Here is a 26,257-nt window from a genome sequence, read left to right on the forward strand (position 1 = left end):
AAGGAAGGAAGGAAGCACACAAATGATGGTGACTGGTAGTCGTCTTAGTCACCAATGCTGGATACACATCATCTAAATATTGATAATGATAATAATGATTTTTTTTTATTTTCTCTATTTTATTGTTTAAGTTTATTCTGAGAGAGAATGCAAGAGGGGCAGAGAGAGAGGGAGACAGAAAGAAACCCAAGCAGGCTCCACACTGTCAGCGCAGAGCCCGATGTGGGGCTCGAACCCATGAGACCATGAGATCATGACCTGAGCTGAAATCAAGAGTCAGACAGTTAATGGGGCGCCTGGGTGGCGCAGTCGGTTAAGCGTCCGACTTCAGCCAGGTCACGATCTCGCGGTCCGTGAGTTCGAGCCCCGCGTCAGGCTCTGGGCTGATGGCTCAGAGCCTGGAGCCTGTTTCCGATTCTGTGTCTCCCTCTCTCTCTGCCCCTCCCCCGTTCATGCTCTGTCTCTCTCTGTCCCAAAAATAAATAAACGTTGAAAAAAAAATTTAAAAAAAAAAGAGTCAGACATTTAAGTGCCTGAGCCACCCAGGTGCCCCGATATTAAAGATTTATTAAGATTTCTTTCACTATTGATACAATCAGGGAGGAAATCTCTGTTAAAGAGCTACTTCGCCATCACTAGAATTCCTTTATCACCTATTAGGCAAGGGAATAATGAACGAGAAATGTCACTGACTCCCTCAGGACGCCCACGGATAACACTGTGAACTGTGATGTTAACGCTTGTCCATTTAAAAATATTCTCCTAACTGAAAACATTTTTGAAAGAAAGGTAAAGAAATTGCCCTTTTCGTAAGTGTCGGTGAGAAAATAGACCAACTCAAATTCAGTAGTTTTCTCAAGTGCCTTTCATGACAGAGAGAGCCATGTGTGAAATTAAACAGCATGTGTCACTTTGTTGAGGTTTTTCTGTGGGTTGTGTTTTTCTAAGGGTAAGCTGAGCAGTTCCAACAAAGTTTTCACGGCACCATTTATAACTTTTCCTATATTTATTTACTCGGAAATATATTATTCTTCATGTCACAGTGCCAAGAAATCTGGTTAGTAAAAATGCCAGATTCTTTTATTTGATTTTATTTGATTTCATTAGGGACCATCAGCCTAGCTGCTTAAGTGCCCGACTACCGTTTGCAGTTAAACATTCATTAAGGAATCCCCAGTGGGTTCATTTGTTTCACTGAGGTCCAATTACAGTGCCACAAAAGCAGTTTTTGGAGCAATTAGCTGATTTTTCCTGTTTATGTTCTGTCTCCTTAGGAAGAGGGCTAGCTTGTGGAGGTCAGATTTTTAATTAGGCACGATTTAGGGCCAATAAGAAAACTGATAATTTACTAAATGGCTGTGGTGGACTCAAGAGCTCAAAGCAGAGGTAAATAACGCAACGGGGACCCCAGGACTCTGTTTTCCTGGTGTGCACGGCTCGGAGCCCTCCGACGCGAGGAATAGATTATGTGTTAAATGGTTGTCATTGATGCTAATGGGCCACGCAGGGCACCAGTGTTTTAACCTCAGGTGCCACCAGGGTTAGTTATCCACAGTGGTTTTGTTCCTGGTAGTACGTCAGGAATAAGAGGGATTCGCTTGTGTTTTATTTCCTCCAAGGTGGTCTGAGAAAGAAGCATTTGGTAACACAGTGCGGGAATGTACAATTACCAAAACGAAGGCACCTACCAAACAACCCTCAATTGACTAATTGTAAGATTAACATCCTAAGTGTTACATGGGCCCAATTACGTCTCCTCCAAAATTTGTATGTTAGAGTTCTAACCCTAGGATGTGACTGCATTTGGAAACAGGGTATTTAAAGAAATAATTAAGGTTGATGAGGTCATTTGGGTGGGCCCTCATCCAATATGACTGGTGTCCTTATAAAAAGGAGATTAGGACACAGGTACACGTACAAGGAAGACAATGTGAGGGCACATGGGGAGAAGATGGCATCTATAGGCCAACGAGAGAGTCCTCGAGAAACCAACCCTTCTGACAGCTCGATCTTGGCCTTCTAGCGTCCTGGGCTGTGAGGAAATCAATTTCTGTCATTGAATCCGTGGGTGTGGGGTACTTTGTCACAGCAGGGCTAACATCCTAATACATAGACCTACAGGATGCATTTGAATACTTATATTTAGGCAATAGACATGTATGATTCCATAAATCCCCATTAATTATCCCAAGTCTACGGCATCCCAGCACAACTCCAAAACAAGGTGAAATGATTTGGATTCCAGGTGACAGCATCCTGTCATCTAAGCAAGAACAAGAGAGTGTTCTCCCAATGACAAGTCCCTGTATAAGGATTGTTTCTGGGATTGAAAGCAAAGCAATAATATATTAAAAAAAAATGTCCTGCAAACTGTGAGGGCTTTAGCTCCAAACTATGCAAAAAAAACACATTTTTGGAAATTTAAGGAGGAAAAAAGGGATTAAAAAGATAATTGGAAGATTTAGACAGGCATGAACTGGTAAGAAGCCACCTATATTGTTAAACAGAAACATTTTTTAATGTTTATTAATTTTTGAGAGAGGGAGAGAGGCAGAGAGTGAGTGGGGGAAGGTCAGAGAGAGAGGGAGACGCAGAATCCGAAGCAGGCTCCAGGCTCTGAGCTGTCGGCACAGATCCTAATGCAGGGCTCGAACTGACAGACTGTCAGACACTTAACTGACTGAGCCACCCAAGTGCCCCAAATAGAAACATTTTTTAAAATGAAATAAGAGGGGCGACTGGGTGGCTCAGTCGGTTAAGCATCTGACTTTGGCTCAGGTCATGATCTCACAGTCCATGAGTTCAAGCCCTGTGTCCGACTCTGTGCTCACAGCTCAGAGACTGGAGCTGCTTTGGATTCTGTGTCTCCCTTCTTCTCTGCTCCTCCTCGCCGCACGCTCTGTCTCTCTCCTTCTCAAAAATCAATAAACATTAAAAAAAAAAAAAAGAAAGAATAGAAACAGTAAGTGCTACTGGTGATATACCTATTAAGTTAGTGTTAAGGCTACAATGCAACCCACGTTTATTCACCAAAACCTTCCCTGTTCTCTGACTTCAAGAAGATTGCTTGCAAATCTGCTTTACTTTATTGAGATCATGCGCTTTATAGGGGACTCTTTTTCAATGTCTGGATATTTATCAAAATGACTGCTGGATTGAAAATTTGGAATTTTTGATTCCAACATCTCAACCCACGTCTCCCCAGAGAGAGTGACTGTACTTCGGCCTTCTCCTCTTGCCCAGGGTTCATCACAGACTGAACAGAAAAAATGCAAAGCGTGCCACCCCTACCACACCCTGTCATCACCTCCCTTTTTACTTACCAATATTCAGTTCCTTTCCTTTTTTTTCTTTTTTTAAACCATGCTCCATTCCCAAAGTAGGGCTTGAACTCATGACCCTGAGATTGAGAGTTATGTGCTCTACTGACTGAGCCACCCGAGCACCCTCCAGCTCCTTTTTATTGCTAACACCAGAACGTGTGACATAATTCCTGAATACCAGCACTAAAATCCACACAGAGGAAGAGCTGGCCCACAGCAGTGAATCCGTGTGCTGAAATTCAACTCGGATGATCTACACGTGTTTTAGGAAGAAGGTGTGTTTATGTGTATGTGTCTCTCTCTTGATTCTTTTTTTTTTTAATTTATTTATATTTGAGGGGGGGTGGGGGCAGAGAGAGAGGGAGACAGAGGATCAGAAGTGGGCTCTGACAGCAGAGAGCCCATTGAGGGGTTCGAACTCAGGAACCCTATGAGATTGTAGCCTGAGCCAAAGTTAGGCACTTGACCAACTGAGCCACCCAGGCTCCCCTCTCTTGATTCTTAACAGACAAAAATGTTAAATTATTTTGGTTATTCCTTCATCTTGCACGTAAAATCAGTTTTTGCTAAATAGTTTCTTTAAGAAAAGGATTTCATCCTGTATCCTCAGGACAGAGTCATTTCATGGACTCTCTCCTTTTTCCCCGTACAACCATCCTGCAGACTGAGGTGTGATCCACTTCTCCCACAAGGAATTAGGGAAATGAAGTAATTATCCAACTGGCTCAGAGAGAACAACAACAAAGAAGAAAACAGAAGGCATTTACCTATTTAACTCATTTCTTGTATTAATGATTTTTAACAAGTGTCTTGATGACCTGTTACATCTTTTAAAAAATAGGTGAAAAAGCGTAGAAAAGTCTTGAGAAAAGGGGGATGTTCAACACTTTAAATTGGTTTACCTGCTTATGGCAAAGAATAGATTTACACTGGATCTAATTCTCTCACCACGTGACTATTGAGACTAAAGGGAAAATGCCAAGGATATTTGGAAAGATAACACACACTTACAGCAGTGTTAGAAACTCAGTAAATACTTATGGATTGATTGAAATTGCTCTAGCAGAAAAGAAAACCCCATCTGGATGAGAATATTTTGATATAAAGCTAGGAAATGGAGTTACTACTTTGGGGTAACGTAGCCAAAAGGACCTTTTGAGGCTTGCTAAATTGTCACGTATGAAACAATCCACAATGACTAATTTTCTCCCTTCCTTCCTTCCTTCCTTCCTTCCTTCCTTCCTTTTTCTTTCTTTCTTTCTTTCTTTCTTTCTTTCTTTCTTTCTTTCTTTCTGTTAATTCTTTCTGTGCCATTTTTCGGAGTACTTTTTCTGTTCACGTTTCCCTCTTAAGGAATCCACCCCATCCTATGAATTTATAATTCATGATTAAGAAAATTTATTCAAAGTGTATCTAACTGAAGAGAAGCCTCATTTTAAATAAAGTTTCAAAATAGTCTCTCATAATAAGCTGCTTAAACCTTAGTATGTCATCTTTTCTTGACATCACTTTGGGATGTTCATAAGACTTTCTGATATGTTTCTTGATTCTTTTAAAAGAATTTTGTAATGTTTATTTTTGAGAGAGAGAACGCACACAAAAGCGTAGCAGGGGAGGGGCAGAGAAGGAGGGGGCAGAGGATCCAAAGCAGGCTCCCTGCTGACAACAGAGAGCCCAATCCTGGACTCAAACCCACAACCCTGAGATCATGACCTGAACTGAAACCAAGAGAAGGATGCTTAACTGACTGAGCCACACAAGTGCCCCAATTTGTTTCTTGGTTCTTAGTTGTTTTCTGTTTGTTTGTTTGTTTGTTTTTTCTGGGAGGATTACAGTTTATACCCATTGACCTACCTTTGTTATGAACAATACCATCTTTAATTTGCAAATCGATAGCTGTTTACACAATAAATCATAAGCTGACTATGTATAGCCAAGTTTCTAGGTAATATCTCTCAGGTCACTAAAATGCCCCTACCTAAGTAGGACTTCCATGGGAAAGCCTGTGAGGACCTGGGTCCAGTGTGGTTATTCTGGTCTGACTGAAAGCTGGAGCCATCATGAGATCTTCCTATTCAAATGAGAAGGGCTGATATATACATTAATTTTGAAACTCGAGTCCTGTGTGACTTGAAATTCTTTCAGGAGGGTAATTAATAATAATCAGTCACTGAAGTAACTTTGTACAAACAGTGAGCAGCACTGGATTCCCTATAGACCAAAAATAAACATATGGCTTTCAGAGAACTCAGCTGACAAAGTCAAGGAGAGCGATTCTTCCTAACTCGTATGTAGACTTTGAAACCACAATCCTCCACCTTTGTCTCTTCTGTCCAGCGTTTTTACTTGGATCACTTCCATTATCACAAATATTGGAATTTTAGTGATTTTTTACATCATTTATGAACAAAAGATGCCTTCGATAGTTTTAGTTAACCCTGCTCTTAGAAAGAGGTATAGAAAAGTCACCTACCATTGAACTTTTTCCACAATCCTTATTTGAAGTATACACATTCAGAAATATTTTACGGGTTTACCCGGGATGCAAACAATGCTCTTTTTAATCCTGGATCAATCTGACTTGCTTTATTCCTGTGAGAGACTGTCCAATAAATTATATTTCCCAGTAGTGGCTATTCCTAATGGAAATCTCAATAAACTCTCTTTCAACAAGTGTTTACCTACACTTGAAGTGAAATCTAGGAGGCCATTGGGTCAGAACATGGGCGAAGGCTACTTACTATTATGTAGGAACTGAAACCCACACTTTAATTTCTCATTATTTGGAATCAAACTGTACATTTTGAATATATAAAAGTTAGACAAACTAGTATTTTTGCTATTAAGAAAAATAGACTATTTTGCTATTAGACTTTTAATTTGGAATCTCTGTACAGATATTATTAATCTGACGAATTAAATACAAACAGAAAGCTTATCACATCAAAATTATTTCCTATTACACTACAGCTTTGCAGCCACCTGTAAGCTAATAATGCAATACAGATTTACGTAGAAAATGATCCTAATCCTTGTGAAAATATTGAAGTCATATATTGAGTTGAATTAGGAAAAGCAAACAGCCTAATGACTTTGTGTTGGTTTAACTTTTTCACTATTTCAGGTCGGATTTCATGTTTGTTTGTTTGGTTGGTTTTTGTTATTATAGAATGAGGAACCCAAAACAGCAAATTACTAATTCTGTTATTTGTATTAGATACCATTGCAAATTTAACATGGTCTTTTTCTTTTGTTCCTTTCTCGTACATTTCCAGTGACCTGTCTCATGTTCAAGAATGAAAGCCGTATATTATATTGAAAGCAAATAGAACTTCGCAGTAAAACGTTGGAATTAAAAAAAATAAAATAAAATCACCCAAAGGCCAAAGGGTCGTATGCAGGGTGTCTACATGCTAACAACCAGCCTAGCTGGCTTCCAGGTTTGGGCCAGAGGGAGCGTAAAGCCTGTTCATGTTTCATAGCGCACCTTTGTACCACCAGCCCACAATCCGAAACCCTTCATTTCTACCCAGGTTACTGAATCTACCTCAAGGTGATCCTGGCATCTACTCAGCCTCCTCCATTTCACATACATTTTCTAATTGATTCCAGAGTGAACTTAAAAAAAAAAAAAAAAAAAAAAAAACGCTAATTGGCTAAATGCTTTATTGGCTTCCCATGTTCTGAGGATAAAACCCAAACTTGGACCTGGCCTGTAAGGCTTTAACTGGCTGGCTTCTCTCTCATGGCACCTTGGCCCCATATCTGGTTTTCATCCACACCTACTGGGTTGCAGTTTCGCCCCTGAACCAGATTTCCCTCTGCTTCGGGACCTTGGCTCTTCCCTCTGACTGGGTTTGAAGCATAGTCACAGTTTTAGCAGGCTTTTGGACTGTCTACTGTGGAATGCTTGAAGGCCCTTTCCCGGATGTTCTATTACTGAACATGTGTGACAGGAAGTTTAAGAAAGAACACTGCTCTCACACTCCCTGGATTAGAAGCCCAGTTCTCTCACTTACTATCCATCTAAGCTTCGGATAGTCATTTTGCCTCACTACACCTCAGGTTCAGTGTTCGTAAAAGGTGACAGTTAAAGGGGAACCTGAGTGACTGGTTGGTTAATCATCCAACTCTTGATTTTGGCTCAGGTCATGATCTCATGGTCTTGCATTCGAGCCCCACTTCATGCTCTCTGCTGTCAGAATAAAGCCCACTGTAGATCCTCTGTCCCCACCTCTCTCTTCCCCTTCCCTGCTGGTTCTTTCTCTCTCTCTCTCTCTCTCTCTCTCTCTCTCTCTCTCTCAAAATACATAAATAAACTTAAAAAAAAGGTGATAATTAAAGAACTACCCCAAACGTTGTATGGAGATCAGAAGAGTTAATGGATATAAAGCCCTCACATCATTCCCAGTACAAAGTAAACATTCATTACTATTATTATTATCATCACCCTCGTCATCATCGTCATGATTGTTACATTTTGCCCAAGCTACAACCAAAGCACACCCCCCAAGAAAGCTCATACGCCATAAGGAAGGTGCCTATAGTGTCTCATGTATAAACCAGTTCATATCCTAATTCATGCTGACATAGGAAAGAAACAATTTTGAATCCATAGAAGAGGATGAGCGAAATTTAATTCAAGAAACAAAATTAACCCTGAATGAGAAATAGTGATAATTTTCCTCATCACCCCTATGTCAGTTTCTCCATTGCATTCGCGAGGCGGTATTAACATGAGACTCATAGGCACACACTATTTCGATATCATCATAAACATCCTTCTCATTATAGCTGTTCGTAATTATCCACAACAAGTAAACACTATGTCTTACTGTAGCCCAGCCTGGGTAAGCCATTATTTCTGTTTGGGTGCTCTCTACGTTATTGTTTCCTTATTCTGTGTTTCTTCACCCCAAAACAACGCCCATAACGGTTTCCAAATGTTCCCTGCTACTTTGGATTGTATTCCTGGAAAATTGAATGCAAGAGTTGAAATGGATTTTTCTTCTAAGAACCCAGGCTTTTATCCGGACTGAAGATCCGGCGTAAGTTTTAACAGTGTCAATAGTCTGAACACACTGGGTTGTATGCTGGCCTCACTGCCTTCCATGACTGAGCAGACCATTTAACTAGTTCACACCGATTTCGGGGTGAAACTTTGTCTTCTTGTCAGCCTTTTTAATCTAAGAAGAGAGCTTTTGGCAGCATCCTTATTTTATTCATTTTCAAAATGCCCTCAAAAACCTTCTTCTATTCCAAGTATCTTCTAGTCAGCATCCTTGTGCAGCTCCAGGGGAGTGCCTCTTGTTTTTTATCTTTCGTGGACTATGTGTTTTAACTAATAAGTTTTGTTCTGGGAAATAATTGTTAGCTTCGCAAACACATCATGTGTGTTAAGTGCATGCCACACAATTTTAAAAAGTATGTCTAGGCTGTGAATGTAAAACATATGAATAAAAAGTAATGTGAAAGCTTTTAAAAAAATTTTTTTTAATTTATATATTTATTTTGGGAGACACAGAGGCAGAGCCAATGGGGGAGGGGCAGAGAGAGAGGGAAACAGGGAATCCCAGGCAGCTCAGCGCTGTCACCGTGGAACCTGATGCGGGGCTCAAACCCACGAAACCATGAGATCATGACCTGAGTGGAAACCAAGAGTCAGACACTCAACCAACTGAGCCACCCAGGAGCCCCAACAAGTTTGTTAAAACTCAACACAAAGAATAGTCCCTAAAAGTAGCTGTTTTTTCTAACAGTGTTGCGACAACTCATGTTCTATTGAAATTCCTTTCAAAGCCCACTGTGCAAGATAATGGAAATTCTTTGAGGTTAAGTATAATTTTTTAAAACACATGTAAAAGGCAAAAATAGTAACTAATTTTGGGTAATGAAGTTATTTATATATATAAATTAGATGCATCAATTATACACAATTGATGAAATGATCAAGTTCATGTACTCACCACTAAAATTGCAAATAAAGAGAATTTCAGAATTAGAATAGCAAAAATGGTTTGAACAGTGGCAAAACAGCCTTCCTCAGGGGGCAAATTAAAATAAGTGCCCAGTCATTCCTGAACTAAGTGTTGTATGTATGAAGATGGTTGGCACACGACCAGTTTAGAATGGACATTGCTCATTTGGACGTACAGATGCCAATACATTTGTTTTATATGTTTCATGCATATTGGGAATTATAAAGTACAGAGGCAGCACGGTGGAGTAGCTACGAACATGGAGTCTAGGCTCAGGCAGGTGTGGGACTGTGTTCACATCCACTAATTGCTGGCCCTCTGCCCTTGGGTAAATATTTAACCTCTTTATATCTCACTCTTCTCCCATGTAAAATATGAGTATTTGCTGTGTAGATTATTAAGATAGTGTAACAAATAGCTTAATAAAGTGTGTGGCACAATAATAAATTTCCATTACATTTGTTATTAGTAAGTTATAAAAAATGTTTCTCTCACTTCATATTTATTTATTTCATACCGTCAAGAAGAAAATCATTTCAACACATCTAAAAGTATGGAACCAACGAGTCAGGATAGAAAAATCTAACTCACACGCTAAAAGAATATTTCAGTCGCTGTAGACGGGCTCCGTTATAAATATATGCCATTAGCAAATGGCCTACACAAAATACTTGAGCACACAGAAAAAACTCAGTGCCGTATAAGCACTCTTTTTAAGTCATCATTTTCTTTAAGTCATGATTTTCTTTTTTTATTGGGTTGGATGTTGATTAATTTGGGTTTAATTGGGAGAGGAGAGACAAGATAAAGTTTTTTGTTGGGGAAAGAGTGGGTTAAAAGGAGCCTTTGAAGATGCTCCAAAAGAGTCACCAAGGGAAGACTTACCACAGGTACTATATTCCAGAATGTTTATTTTTCTTTCTCACTGGTTTCAAATGGGTCAGCATTGTCAGGAGAACAAGTCGTAAACAAAGACCTATCTCCGATTACATCGGCTCCTGGGGCCATCAACAAAGTAAACATCAGTCACCCCCTGATAAATACGATGATTATCTGTTATTGGACACTCACAGGCCCGGCCTACCCACCACTGGCACAGCTAATGAATCTACTTATTTCTAATATAAATAAACCGGACAGAGGAAGTGGTCAGCCAAAGCTGAATTTGAAGGTTAAGATGGGGAGATGGTTAATAAAAACGCTCAAGGCTGACATTTCCTTTTTATTGGAAACATGCTTTTCTTGAGAGTGACATGGTCTTATGTCAGGTTTTAAGGTCCTTTTAGGTGTGTGTTCTTTTTTCTAACTGGAAAAAAAACAATTCCACAAGACAATGTTTAAAGTCTATCATGGTTCCGCTATAGAACTAAATATGAGAAAACATAATTACTTGCATCTTTAGCCACTTGTTACTTAAAAATAGTGATGTTAACAGGATGTATCTCCTCTGAGGAACAGTTTACCAAGATTTGTGAAAAGCCATAAAGTTGCTTATACTCACGGCTCAAGTAATTCTACTTATAGAAATGTAGGTTAAGGAAATAATCAGAAATGTGTTAAAGATAATTGCCAAAGGGCATCAGGAATGTTTATTTTAATGACTACAAAATGTAATAATCTGAAGGCTTAAATTATGGCATATCCATATAATGCAACGTTGTGTTTTCAAAAGCAATAGATGATGAGAGAAAATTCCTACAAATAATGTTAATTGAAAAGGTAATATATGTTACAATGGGCATGATTTATATTCTTTTCTTAATTTTGTTTGTGAGAGTTCTGTTTTTTTTATTTTTACTAAATCAAGTTTTTGAAATGTATGAAATTTTATGAACGCACACAGGTATATCAATGCGTTGACAAATGATTTGCAAGAATAATAAATATGTAATGCTAACATGAGTTCTTTTATAGGGATCCTCTTAAAGGTGACTTTTTGCTTTATGTTTTTCTGTGCTTTCAAGTTTTGTGTAATGAACACATGTCTTGTAAAGTTTCATAGGAAACAGTGTGTGGAAGATGCACCCATCTTTTTTTTTAATATTAAATTTATTGTCAAATTGGTTTCCATACAACAGCCAGGGCTCATCCCAACAGGTGCCCTCCTCAAGGCCCATCACCCACCCACCCCTCCCTCCCACCCCCCATCAACCCTCAGCTTATTCTTAGTTTTTAAGAGTCTCTTATGGTTTGCCTCCCTCCCTCTATGTAACTTTTTTCCCCCTTTCCCTCCCCCATGGTCTTATGTTAAGTTTCTCAGGATCCACATATGAGTGAAAACATATGGTATCTGTCTTTCTTTGCCTGACTTATTTCACTCAGCATAATACCTTCTAGTTCCATCCACGTTGCTACAAATGGCCAGATTTCATTCTTTCTCATTGCCAAGTAGTATTCCATTGTGTATATAACCCACAATTTCTTTATCCATTCATCAGTTGATGGACATTTAGGCTCTTTCCATAATTTGGCTATTGTTGAAAGTGCTGCTATAAACATTGGGGTACAAGTGCCCCTATGCATCAGCACTCTTACATCTCTTGGGTAAATTCCTAACTCCTCATAAAATAAAAAAAAGATTTACCCTATGACCCAGCAATAGCACTGCTAGGAATTTATCCACCCATCTTGCTCAAGAAATTCTATACTCAAATGGGAACATAATTCTTGAATCCCAAAACAAGCAGCATTCCTTAGTTATTCATTTTCATAATCAGATATTTTCTTGGTGTCTAATCTAAATTCTTCACGATGCAGTTTTACATATTTCTTCTCCTTTACCGACATAAATTAATAGCAACTAATCACCATCCAATGTTTAAAACCCCATATATTTGAAGTCCTTCAGCCTTCTCTCTCTTCCTTAGGCTGAGAAGTGACAGTCCCTTTAATCTTTTTCTATTGATCCTCTCCTCGACTCTTTTAATCATTTCTGTTTGACTACCCCAAAACAATTCTGTAATTGCAAAATTTGAAAAAATCAGGGAAAGAGGATTTGCAATACTCTGATGCTTAATTAAACCATAAAAGACCCACATTTTCCCTGCATTCTTTTCCTTCCTTCCTTTGAAATAAGTCAAATGAAATCAAGACATGTATAATTTCATATTTCTTTTTTAAATAAATAATATCCCAAATTATTTTTCATAAACAGGAAATTGGAAACGATGCTCTTGTTTTAATTAGGAGTGTATACATGTTATTAAACCAATTTACAAATATCTCAAAAGCATAAATATTACTACATAGAGTGCTTTCAAAAGATATGGATCCTTACAGTATATTAAATGTAACTTTGAAAATTAATTCACTGTATATATTGAATTCAGTAATTCAAACATTTACTAAGAACACTTTTACCAGGCACTTATATTGAGTAATTATGATTCATAAGTATTAAGGATATATGCATTCCTTCTCATCATCTACTTTTTTCTGTTTAGTTGGGTTTTAATATTTTGCTGTTAATTATCTGTGTTTACTATAAACACTATCTGTGTTTACTATAACTATCCTCCTTCAACTGCTATTTATATCAAAATTGAGTATTAGCCAGTGGCATAAGATATAGAACGCTACTGTGACTGAACTTACATTTAAATAGGCATAATGTATAATATATAACATATTATATTTAACACATATGCATTTTAATATATGATCATATACTATATTATTTATGGTCACATATATCTTATATACATATAATGTATAACAAATGTACATATATACATATGTCATATGGATATATGATATATATATTATATAAAATATAGTGTATATATATATATAAATTATTAATTATTTAATATACAGAACAAACTGGTGGTTGCCAGGGGGCAGCTGGGTGGGGGGATGAGCAAAATAGATAAAAGGAATTGAGAAGTTCAAATTTCCAGTCATAAAATAAAGGCACCTGGGTAGCTCAGTCGGTTCAGTGTCCGACTTTGGCTCAGGTCGTGATCTCACAATTGGTGAGTTCGAGTCCTGTATTGGGCTCCCTGCTGTCAGCACAGAGCCTGCTTTGAATCTTCTGTCTCTCTCTGTCTTTCTCTGTCCCTCCCTTGTTCACACACTGTCTCAAAAATAAATAAGACATCAAAAAAATAAATAAAATGAATAAGTCACAGAGATGAAAAGTACAACAAAGGGAACATAGTCAATAATATGGTCACAATATTATATGACAGATGGTGACTATACTGAGTAATGTATGGAATTGTTGAATCAAAGTGTTGTACATTTGAATTCGCTTTTTTTTTTTTTTTAGTTTTCCACTATTGCCTTATATTTTCCAGAGAGTAATGGGCACCTATCAAGTACTTCTGCCAATCTGATTCCTTTGCAACTATCAGTATGTGTATTGGGCACATTAATAATAACTTCTTTTCCAAATCTGATCAAACCAAATACTTTTATTACAACTCATTTGATTTTTACAAGCAGTTCTTGTATCTCGTTAAACTCATGCATTAGATCCAGCTAAAAGGGACTTTTTATGCACATGCTTATGATTTTCTCTCTGGTTGTCATTCTACTTGGATATAATTTTCTAACTCAACTCGGTGAAGGAGAGTCCTCGTGCCCCAGATCCCACTTCGTCTTCAGGGCAGTTGTGGGATTAACCTGAGCTGCCAAAGGTTCAAAGGTTAATCTAGTTTAGGGAAATGGTTCTTTGTTCCACCCTAACTAAAATTTCAGTCATGCAGTGTAAAATAAAGAGTCCAAACAGCAAGAAATATTGTTGCCGTGCATAGAGGGGATGTGTCTAACCAGGCATATTCTAGTGAATTCCCAACTGATCCATGGCATGAAGAAATGGAAAAGTCTGCTCAGAGATGTTTCCTGAATTAGAACATGCCAAAGATGCAACTGTCACTCATATATTGAAAAATCCAAATCTACAATATATCCTGTGTTATATTGTTCTATATACCCTCTTATCCAAGAATTGCAGAACTGCTACATTCAAGTGAAAATAAGAGCTAACTTTTTTCTATAATATTTTGCTACGACATTTTTCTTATTTTGCTTTTCAACATCATTTGATCCTACAAGTCCGACAGCTTATTGCATCTTTAGTCACATGTTGGGCTTTGAAGCCAGATCTTTTCAGGCCCAACTCATGAACACTGAGCAAGTTATTTAACCTCCCTGACTCAGTTTCTTATCTTGAAAATCGGAGGGGAGCTAACATCTAACTCACAAGTTTGCAATGTGAGTTAATCAAATAGCATGTGTGTCTAACTTTGCAACAAATCTTCGTTCTTTTTTCCTTTTCTTTTGTCTGAATGACCTTCTCGAGGCATTTATTTCCTTCTTTAGTTATTGCCCATTACTATTTGCTTTGAAAGGGTGTTTTCCTCAATTGATAATCAATGCATTCACTTTCAAAAACACAAACCCCTTTAAACGTTAGAATGGAAAACACTTGGGAAATATTTCTCATTCTTATTTAAGATATTTGTTCTCAGAATGATTGGAATTGAGACTCTTATTTATTATTTACTCTGTAATATGGTGATTAAGAATGCCATTTTCATTTCCTTTTTAGGTACAGAGTAAGTGACATGGATTTTAAAAATTTCAAAATTTTCAACTACAGTATTTTTGTGGGAAATGCCTCAAAAAGGAATCCCACTCTATTAGATATTGTATCTATATCATATAAAATATAGAGCAGAAAACCTAAGAAAAGTTGTTCGGGGCGTGAGGGTCAGGCAAGTTGAAAGAGTATTATTTTACTGAATTTGTCCCATATTTTTTTTAACATTTTCACAAATTATTTGTACAAAACAAAGAAAATACCTTGCTGTCTCCAATCATTGCACAATCAGCTCTCCATAAATTTGACCTCTTAGCAAAAATGGAACTTGATAGAAACTGCAGGAAAGAACACTATTTTATAATAGCCTTCTGTGAAATTTTATTCTGAATATGTTCTTTCAAGTTTTACATGGATTCATACATTTAACGTTAAATAGTCTTATTCACATTGCACGGGTAGGAATATTCCATTCTATTCGATCATCATCCATTGTTACGTAAGTAACAGCAACAAAACTTTGTCTCTACGTAGAGGATATAAAATAAACATAAAATGGCTGGGCAACTATACTATTGCTGTGGGTTCCTGTTTTGTAGTGCTGAGAGATATTTTTCCCACTGACCCCAAAGTCAGTCTCAAGCAATCATTTAAGGATATGATTAGAGAAAATGCATGTTCCAATATATGAAAGGAGGAAATCATAGTACCCTGAAATAAGTGGGTTTTGACTGAAAGTAGAAATAATCACAGTTCCAATATGGAAGCTATAAGAGAGTAGAGGTAAATCCTCTCCCTCCGAGGACTATATTCTACCTTGAATCCTAAGGTGGGAACAGGAAACAAAATTACACTTAGATATTTTTCATTTAACTCTTGGCCCATTTCATTTTCTTTAAATACATTGCATAGATACACACAGTCCTGATCTTTCCAAGTTGCCATCACCTTCCAGGCAAGATGTTTACTTCTTCTGCTCTTTTGCCTCCTCGATTTCTGGATCCTTCCCTTGAAATCTGATGATTACCAACCAGGAAATTGGCTATATCTGGTTCCAGACACTGACCAGGCTCTCTTTTCAATTCTCTAAAACTTAAATCCATTTGGCAAGTTATTGTACTGATTCTTAGAAAATCCTTTTGAGGTAAATATTGCTAATTATTTACAGATACAATGAAAAGGGCAGAAGAACTATATTTGTTTGGCCATAGCAGTTGAACAGTAAAACAGAAAGATATTCTTATCTCAATTAGCCTCAAATTAGCCAATTTCTTAACTAGTCTAGCAATTTAGTTTTTACCGTTTCTTACATAAACGTTACTTTCTCTTTTAAAAAGCAGCATAAAACATACATAAGATAATATAAAAGTCACAGCTCAATTAGTTACACCATTTTAAAAGAACTAAATCAATTTCATTAGATTCTGGGAAGAAAAAGCATTCTTACTTTTGCCTGAAATTGTTAAACAGCATGCGTTTATAATCTTTGGCCTGTAACTGAAAGAATATAGTTTTAATTTGCATTTAAATAAAGCAAATCTCCCATTGCAAAGAATTTTCTTTTATTAGTTCCCATAAACAAGATGGCATTAAAGTGCATAGCCTACTTAAAGAGGGATAGGAGGATAAATCAGAGGGATAAACAAGGCAATACCATGAAGAAAAGTCACCCTACACATACTTAAATAGTTAACATCCTGAATTCTTGCTATCAATTAAAAAATATTCAGACCTAAGGGATTTCTACTATACGTTCAGGTGAAACACAATACTGTCCTAATTGCCACTTAATTTATTAGCTGTTAATAAATACCTCGTCTCCTATGCTAGTTTTTATTTTATTTTTATATTAATTAAGTATATGCTAACCCTACTCTATAACTAGCTTTTAATGCATTTTATTCATGTCTATTAATCTCCGTAACCTTATAAACCACCAAGGGAGTAAGAATGACAGATGCTATTGGCAATGTTTTACCCATGAGGCAAGTGGGTGCCGAAGTTTTGCCCAAGTTCATGGAACTAGCTCCAGAAAAACACAAGGACTGCTGGTCCATATGTTAGTGCTATTCCCCATCCATCAAATGTGACCATTTCCCAACTACAGGAAACTTTAATTCATTTGTTTATTCTTTCACTCATCTTTATTGTCTATTATTTGGGGGAACGTTTATCTCCTATTTCTGCTACAGATGATATCCTTTCCATCTGGATTTTCTGTACTGCTGAGAGAGAGGTTTGGAGAATATTTTTGTTCCCCATATAGCTGTGTAGGCAAACTAACCCCAGATGCCAGCAGGAAGTAAATTGACCTTCTCAGTGATGATTATTCACTTTAAACCAATTAACTAACAAGAAATTCCATAATTTGTAATCCCTGGACTTTCTATATATTCACATAGTACAAGTTTTAAGACAAGTTTCCATGACCAAAGACCTCCAAAAGGAAAGAACCACTAGAGAATGTTCAGAACATATTTTTATATCAAATAAACATTGGGAAAAACAAAGATGTCATTTTAGCTAGTTTTCCTTCAAATAGTCAATTATATAGTATACCACTCATTTTTCTAAATTCAGGTACTTAAAAGAATTGTAATCTGTTAGACCACAGGCATATTTTCTTGTTTATGATTATTATACTTGTCTCTCTCCAACCTTGTCTCATCTTTCTCTTACTGTCTGTACTCTCTCTATCTCTTTCTGTCTTTCCTTTCTGTGACTTTTTCTTATATTTTCTCAAATGATCAAAAAATACCTACGGAATAAGAAAAACATTAATGTATTATTAACCATTCATAATCATTAATCAAACATATGCTTGATCAAAATGCATTTGATCATTTACTCAACAAATATTTATGGATAACAAGATTAAAAAAGATAGCTCACGTTCTTAACTGAACCTTCAGTGAGTTACTTTAATCCTCTTAAGACTCAGATAATAAACTCTCTTACTCAGAGGACAATTATGAGTATTTCTGAGTAAGATTTAACGTTGAGAGGTTTAATGTAAGGTAGCACATTGTAGCGACATATTGTAGCAGCATATTTTAGCTTACTGTAAGCTCTTAATAAACTCTAGTTACTTCTGAGTATTCATGAGGTACCAGCAATGAGAATATAAGAATGCATTAACAACAACAACAAAACCTTGGTAGAGATATCTGCTGTTAAAAAGAAGTTTGACTTGGGGTGCCTGGGTGGCTCAGTGGGTTAAGAGTTTGACTCCGGCTCAGGTCATCATCTCCCGGTTCGTGGGCTTGAGCCCCTCGTCTGGGTCTGTGCTGACAGCCTGGAGTCTGCTTTGGATTTTGTGTCTCCCTCTCTCTCTGTCCTTCTTTTGCTCATACTCTCTCTCTCTCTCTCTATCTCCCAAAAAGAAATCAACATTTAAAAAAGAAGTTTGGCTTGAATGATGCAGACAATTTTCTCATTTCTGTCATTTATTTATTATTTTTTCTCTTTGAATTTTTATTTAGATTCTAGTTAGTTAACATATAATGGGGCGCCTGGGTGGCTCAGTTAGTTAAGCATCTGACATCAGCTCAGGTCATGATCTCACAGCTCATGAGTTCGAGCCCTGCGTCGGGCCCTGTGCTGACAGCTCAGAGCCTGGAGCCTGCTTCCAATTCTGTGTCTGCCTCTTTCTCCGCCCCCTGCCCTGCTCACACTCTGTCTCTGTCTCTCAAAAAGTGAATAAATGTTAACAACAACAACAAAAATTTAGTTAACATATATTGCAATATTGATTTCAGGAGTAGAATTCAGTGATTCTTCACTTACATATGCACCGGGTAATTTTAAATTCTAAATGTAAGCCAAAATACCTTAAAAATGGACCGATATATATAATAAAGGGCTTTATCTAATAATGTTTTTCAGGTTATTAACTGAAATAAAAAATTAATTATCTAGGTGTTTGGAATATTGCAAATACTAGTTGTTATTTTTGTAACCGTTATAAATATTTTTCAAGCAAAAAGAAATATTTCGCAAAATGAATTGACATTAAAGTCATAAGCACATTTCCATGATAACCATAGACTTCAATTTACTGGTCTGATGGCCTGGACTCTTTGCTAATAAGGATATCTCAGGTATAGGTAGTTTGGTTCACCATAGCCCAGTTTGCTATTCCATAATGATTAACAATAGCCCAGATCATGGCCAGGATGCAAATGAAAATGAGACCAGAAGCTTCTCTCCTGAGTAAGTTGGATAAGCAATGAGTATTCTACTGTTAAACCCAAGTGAAAGTCATTTTTTTTAACTTGTATTTTTGAAGGAGAGAGAGACAGAGCCTGAACGGGGGAGGGGCAGAGAGAGAGGGAGACACAGAATCCCAAGCAGGCTCCAAGCTCTGAGCCGTCAGCACAGAGCCTGACGCGCGGTTCAAAGTCAAGGACTGTGAGATCATGACCTGGGCTGAAGTCGAACGCTTAACCGACTGAGCCACTCAGGTGCCCCGAAAGTCACTTCAATTCAATGCAACACACATCACTTAAGAGCTTACGGTAAGCCAAGCATTGCGATAAAAACAAAAGATTCAAACACGAATAAGCTCTGGTCTTTTCACTTGAGGGTTTATGCTCATTTGGGAGACATACAGATGAACAGATAATCATACTGTGTTGTAGATGGTTTGATGAAGACCCACACAGTCTGCTGTGTAGAAAAATGTAGAAGATGGGTACACAGCCTAGCTAGAAGTGTGTGGTAGAGAGATGCATGTGTGTGGAGGCAGCAGGTGGGGTACCAGGCAAAATATTCTAGGGAACTTAAAACTATTGAGTCACATCTTAGGCATGTACTTTTCTATTTGCAGAAAATAAGATGACAGTGTTCATATACTAGTAATTGTCAAATATCCTTGTTCTCTTCCAGTACACTTTCCCAGTATTTGAATTTTCTATAGGTAATGCTTGTAAATTTACAGAATTTCATGAGTACCACAAGGGGCACCACCAAAAAATCAAGAGACACTTCATAGTCTATGTTGGTAGTTGCACAAATACATAATAGTGTAGCACTCTTTGTTTATGGTGGAATGTCCGTGAAGTAAGCCCACACGTAGGGAAATATATTAGATTTTCCTGACCACATAGCACAACAGCATGGAAAAGCTAACAACATATTTAAGCGAACACTTGTCAATGTATACCTAGAGTAGAAAATAAGTAAAACGAGAAGATACCAGCGTAATATACCAGTGCCTATCCTTGTGAAAAAGCAACTTCATTAAAGATAGTAATTTTTTATTTGTTACAATTAACTCATTTCATTACCGTGTGTCTTTTTTTTTTCCTCAAGGAGGTCACTGTCCATTGGGAGAAGCATTGAATGAACACACATATACACAAAAGCACGAAGGGGATGGTAGGAGAAGAATCTAAGAGCCATCTATTTCATACCCTTCATATATTGAGAAGGGAACATTAGAGGACACCTTTCTTGTCTAAAGAATAATCTGTGTCTTTAATTTCTTCACCTTAGGTTGTTGGCTTCTGTTACCTGGCTTGCTGGCCCCTGGGTCTGACCTTGCTTGATTATGCCTGGCTTGCATCAAGGAGTCTGCTGATGTTCTATTATGTTCTGTTAACACCGTCAGTACTAGGGAAAAACCAAATCTATATAAGGTGATATCAGGTAATCACAGTATTACAGGACGTGGACAAGTACTGCATGGTGTTCAATTCCCATCTTTCAACACTGTTTGTTGACTGTAGACAACAACCACAAATTACCACAGGTGGTCTTCAAAATATAGACTGTATAGAGGTGGGCGTATTGCTTGTACTACTTTTAAAGATACCTCTGTGTCTAAATATCAGGTTGTTCATTTAAAAACTCTATTTGCTTTATGCAAGTAGCTGCTACAAGTTCCAACAATAGATTTTGCGTCTTAAATACATAGGTGTCTGTATAGTGTTTAAATCAGTTGTAGGGATTTAAAAACTGGTAATCCTCCAAATGGGACACTTGGCTCAAATTAACAGGAAGAGAATTTTTGCTGAAATAGATGAACACTTAGCCCTAAAATGGCTCCCAAACCTCATTGATATGATAAGCAAGTATAGAATACTAGTTTCATTGATTAAGGGTTGACCATAGCAAAGCAATTTCGTTCTGCGAATTGGTTTGGCACTCATTTATATGACTGATTTTTCTCACTTAAAAAAAAAACAATAAATAAATGAGATATATTTTAATTGGCCAAAGCACCTAGAAATCCCAACACTCGGAATCTAGGTATTTCCAAGCATTGAACATTTCCATCATCTCTGCTTTTGTGTGGACAGTGGTTGTCAAAATTAATTGACTTCTCTTGAGTCACCAGGGACAAAGGAGTGCCCTCTTAGAAAACGGGAACAAAAGAAAATGGTAACCACTTGGGTGACCCGAGGTAGTGCATGTGATGAAATGGGTAAGGAGAGAAGTCAGCGAACAAGAGAAAAGGTGTTTGATTCCTGACCTGGATGACCCCGACGTCAGGAAATAATTAAAGGAGCTTCTTCTGCCAAAGTTTTCTTAATACCAATCATCCCAACATTTTTTATTTCTTACAACTTTCCTGCCCCCACCTTTTAATACAACAAGGCTAAGTGACTTTTTTCATAAAAACTGAAAAGATGAACAATTTTAACATGGAGACAATGTTTAAAAAACTAGCTTTAAAAACATATTTTTATGACTTTTTTACACTTGCACATGGTAAGTTTTGGGTTAAAAATAAAGGCTTATTGCAGGATTAATTAAGCCTGATGTATTTTTTTCTTTTTCGTTTACTTATTTTGACCACTTTCCTCACTAAAATGTAAGCTTGATAAAATTTCAGACAGAACAGCACCTTGTTCACAGGAAGAGTGCCAATAAATTTGTTAAATACATGTGAGTGAAAAAAATGAATGGATAAATTGTTTAATTAATCCTGAATTTTGAAACATATCCTCATTTTTCATAGTAACGTATTTTGCATTTCTACCCACAGAATACAGAAGGCACTAATGCACTGATGTCAGATTTCCTTTCTAGAATACATTGTAAATGTTCTGCAACATTCTTAATGGTGTATTACAGTTAGAAAGATATTGAAAAGAGTTATGATCATAAACAAGCGTTTTGGTTGTTAAATAGAGATCGAGATGTGATTTGCATCTTTTATGCTTCTCAAATGCAAATGCTCTTGCATTTATGAGGCATCCAGAGAAATTAATGCAAAATCTTCAAGAGCATGATTATTTCTTAAAAGATTCAGGTAATTGAAGTATTAAACTAATCGTGCAAATGAAACTATTCAAAGTAGCAAGATTTGTTATTTATAGTAGAGGTAAACAAAGGCTACTGGTTAGGTTCATCTTCTTTATTCCCTAAGTTCATCTCTTACCTCTTCCCGATTTTAGTGGACAATTGCTTATAAGGCACAACTTTTCTCTTTTCTTGGGTATAGCTTGAGGCATCATGTCCAAAAATCATTCAGAATATCAGCTTGGATTTCAGAAAACACATCCGTGTATTGTCTGAAGAGCACTTTATAAGGGAAGATGGAAAATATAATGGGCCAAATGCACAGAAACTATGATTCCATGTGTGGTTCTAGAGCCAATTATAAATCAACGGCGGATAAAGTCCAAACATCATCATCACCCTTACTTCCCACTCTTCCACTTCTCCTTAATTGGGTACTAGGGTGAGAAGAACAAGCTGTTGACCCAATAGTTCACAATGTACTAATGAAGCAAACTCAGGAGGAAGCCTTGGGTGATCCCATGGTGCTAAACGAGGGAACCATCTTGGAGACCATTAGGGCTAGGATAAAGTAGTTTTTCCAGATGGTGGCCCAAAGAGAGGGAAAAAGTAGGACCCAAGACAGACAGACAATTAGCAGTGGGCATGTGAGCTTTGCTAGGCCTGCCTATCAAAGAAAAATTCCCACTTCTACAACCATGAGGATACACACTTAAAAGGTGCTTCTGCTGTTCATTGTCCCTAGATGTCACTTGCATAGAACTGACATGTGTGGAGGGTCCATACTCTGTACAACCCTATCTATTTACTCTCTGCTTGGAAATGGTCCTACCTGGGACATCTGATATGCAGGTTTCCAATTCCAAAAACTGACACTGAAACTTTTCTTGCAGATCCCTGCAAATTACCATGAAGGAAAGTAAGATTTCTTTGGACATAACTTTTAAACCCTATTCAGATGTTTGGCTTGGTGGTTCTTAACCAGATTCCACTTCACAATTTCTGTGTGGGGTTTATAAACATAGCCATCCCTGAAATTTCTGGCTTTGTGAGTTTGGGAATGGATCTAATGGATGGTCACACATGGTTGAGAAATACTGTTTTAGGATCACACAGAATACCACTAAACAAAAATCCATCTCACAGAAATGATGACTAATATTTTAAGAAGAGACTTAATGAGATAAATAGTATGATGTTGAACAGAAAGAGTTTCATTTACATAATGAATTTATAATGATTTTGTTATCCACAATAACAATATCCCTACCATATACTGAGCACCCACTAAGTGTTAAAAACCAAGGGTAGTCCTAAGCACATAATCTCACTTAAATGCTTTGGTGAGGGGCGTCTGGGTGGCTCAGGTCATGATCTCACAGTGCGTGAGTTTGAGCCCTGCATCAGGCTCTGTGCTGACAGCTCAGAGCCTGGAGCCTCCTTCAGATTCTGTGTCTCCTTCTCTCTCTCTGCCCCTCCCCCACTCATGTTCTGTCTCTCTCTTTCTCTCTCTCTCTCTTTCTATCAAAAATAAATAAACATTAAAAAAAATTAAATGCTTCGGTGATAGGAAGGAGTATTATCTCTATGTCATATAGGAAAAGGTTAAATGACTTGGCTAGGTAGAAAAAAAAATCTAGCAACTGATGAAAATAGACTCAAGGGCAAGTTTGATCCTCTTTCCTTACTCTTTTCTCTTTCCTTACATACCCTCCCAGTGTCTTTCTGCAGAGAGGAACAAAGTCAATACAGAACAGTGTCATACCAAGGACATATACCCGACCCATGAACTTAAGCTCTAGTTAAGAGACAAGTGATACATTAATTATAGGTATACATGCAGTGGCCATGTTTTCTCAACCAAAAATTGTGTTACGTTTACTAAAAATAAGACAGAATTATTTTTATTTTATTTTATTTTATTTTATTTTGTCTTATTATTTCATTTCATTTTACTTTATTTTATTTCAATTTATTTCATTTTATTTTCTTATAGAAGGTGAGTTTTTAATATGAAAAGCAGCATTACCTAAGGAAGTCACATGCTGGTTTCTTTTTAATAAAATGATAAAACAAATTTCTTAAATAATTTACCAAAGGCAGAAATCGCTACCAAACAGTGTTTCCCCTCCTTGCACATCCACAGTGCCTGGCCCTGAATGTAATCAGGTACCTGTGAGCCTAGAGTCTTAGGGCCTGGAAATATCTCCCATCCCTTCTTTGCAGGGCTCTGGTGGCAGCAGCAGGGACAAGAGCTGGGCTCTCTAGAGCCTGGGCACTGGCGACACAGGGAATGATTCCTTGAAGACCCCACTCCTGGGTGCAGAGCTCAGAGCTCCCCAGTACCTTCTCATGCCTTTGTTTCATGTAGCAAAGGAGGCAACCAGAAAGCTAAAGTGTTGGATGAATTTTGAAGCCCAAGAGGGGAGGAGAGTGGACCATTGCCCCCATTTCCCTCCCCAAATTACTCTCAGGCTGCGTTAGGCAGTCACCGCAGGACCAGATGTGCCTGCAGCAGGAGAGGAGGGCCCCTGAGCAGTCTCCACCTGGGCCCTTGTTAGCAGTGGTCAAGGGCACGGCCAACTCCCAGGGGCTTCCTCAGGAACTTGCTGGGATGTACCGATCCTGAGGTGATGACACGGTGGTCAAATGTGGCTTGCTTCCTGCAGTATAGAGCTTCCTTCCTGGCCCTGACTGTGCACAAAGCAAGAGACGTGGGGACACCACCACCCCAAAATGAGGAGGTGGGAGATGGCTCCCCGGTATGCTCGATTAATGACAGAATCAGTGAAGTCAGAAGCTCCAGCTCCAGGCAGGAAAGACTTGTACACTTCCTACGCTGCTGGGCCCATGGGCTCTGTGGGTTTTTCCAGAAAAGGACTCCATTCTCGAACGTTCATACATGAGGAGGAAGAGGGTGGAGAAGGACCCCCAAAAGATGCTTGGGAGGAGGGCATTACCTGAAGGCACAATCCTCAGTCGCAAATGCCACTCTCTTCGGTCACAGTGGCCTCGGCTAGCTCTTGTGACAGTGTCCGGAGAGGCTGAATTCCAGCTCCCAGAGGCTCTAGGTCACTGTCAGATTCACTGAGGGAGAAGAGGGGCTCTGCGAGGAGGAGGGGCTCCGGAAAGCCTCCCTCCTGGACCATCACAGTGGGTAGTCATGTGGGCCCATCTGGGCAGAGAGAAGACACTCCCTCTCCCCTCCCACAGGTCCAGGGTTGAGGGGCAGGGACAGCTCCAGACATCCAGGTGCAATTGCCACTCAGGCTGTGAGCTGGCGGGGGGGGGGGGGGGGGCTCCTGCTCGTCCGTGCGCCTCTTCTCCTCCTCCTGACTTTCGCCTGGGTTTCCACCAGCCTCTTGGTGCCACTTTGGCAGGACTCCTGGATTCTCGGGGACATGGCACCCAAGGTGTTTTTGGCTGAGTGAACCATATAGCCTGGAGACCCTACTGCCCTGGCTCTGGGGTTTCCAGGCCTTTCCAGGAGGTCCTGCCTGGCAGTTGAGGCTGATTGCTCTCAAGGGGCAGCCTTCTCTGGAACTGTCTGCCCTGGAGGTCTCCAGGTGGCTGGCGGAAGGCTGTGGAACTGCATTCTCTTCCAGCTGTTCCTGGTCTTGGAGTGATCTCTGGAGCATGGAGGACCCCACTCCCGTGCATCTCGAAGCCATCTGCCTGGATTAGAGTCTGTTCAGCCCACCAGACCCCAAGAGCCTCTCAGCCACTCAGCACAGCCGCTCAGGGCCCACCCTATGCAGGACAGAATATTTTTAATCAGATGATTGCGAACGTTTAGGGCATGCAGTCAGCAGAAATAAGTATATGACAAATAGCACGTGGGAGGAAGAGACTCAAGATAGAAGGGGGACCAGTAGATAAACAGAACATTCTAAGCCGATGGTCAGTCAGGTTTATGGGATAGATGGGAGGCAGGTTGACTTGAAATATCTTAACATCATACAGTCTCCCAGTACTCTGTAGCCAGGCCTAAAGCCAGCAAAAGGTAATATTTTTGTTTTTTGTTTTTCTTGCAAGTCCTTAAAAATATTTTTCATATAAGATTATCTGAGAACATTTAAAGAGGCAAACTATAACTCAGATACCTTGAGTTTACATGGTTTGAAAATCTAAACAAGACAAGGAGGGCTATGCGGAAATTATAT

The 26,257-nt window shown here is 38.5% G+C and overlaps 1 pseudogene; it reads right to left on the minus strand.

Annotated features, from left to right (window-relative positions):
* Positions 1-22,576: 22,576 nt before the first annotated feature.
* LOC109500140 lies at positions 22,577-25,765 on the minus strand (annotated as a pseudogene).
* Between the last annotated feature and the right edge of the window lie 492 nt (positions 25,766-26,257).

The sequence above is a fragment of the Felis catus genome, chromosome B2 (genome assembly GCF_018350175.1).
Source record: "Felis catus isolate Fca126 chromosome B2, F.catus_Fca126_mat1.0, whole genome shotgun sequence".
Lineage (NCBI taxonomy): Eukaryota > Metazoa > Chordata > Mammalia > Carnivora > Felidae > Felis > Felis catus.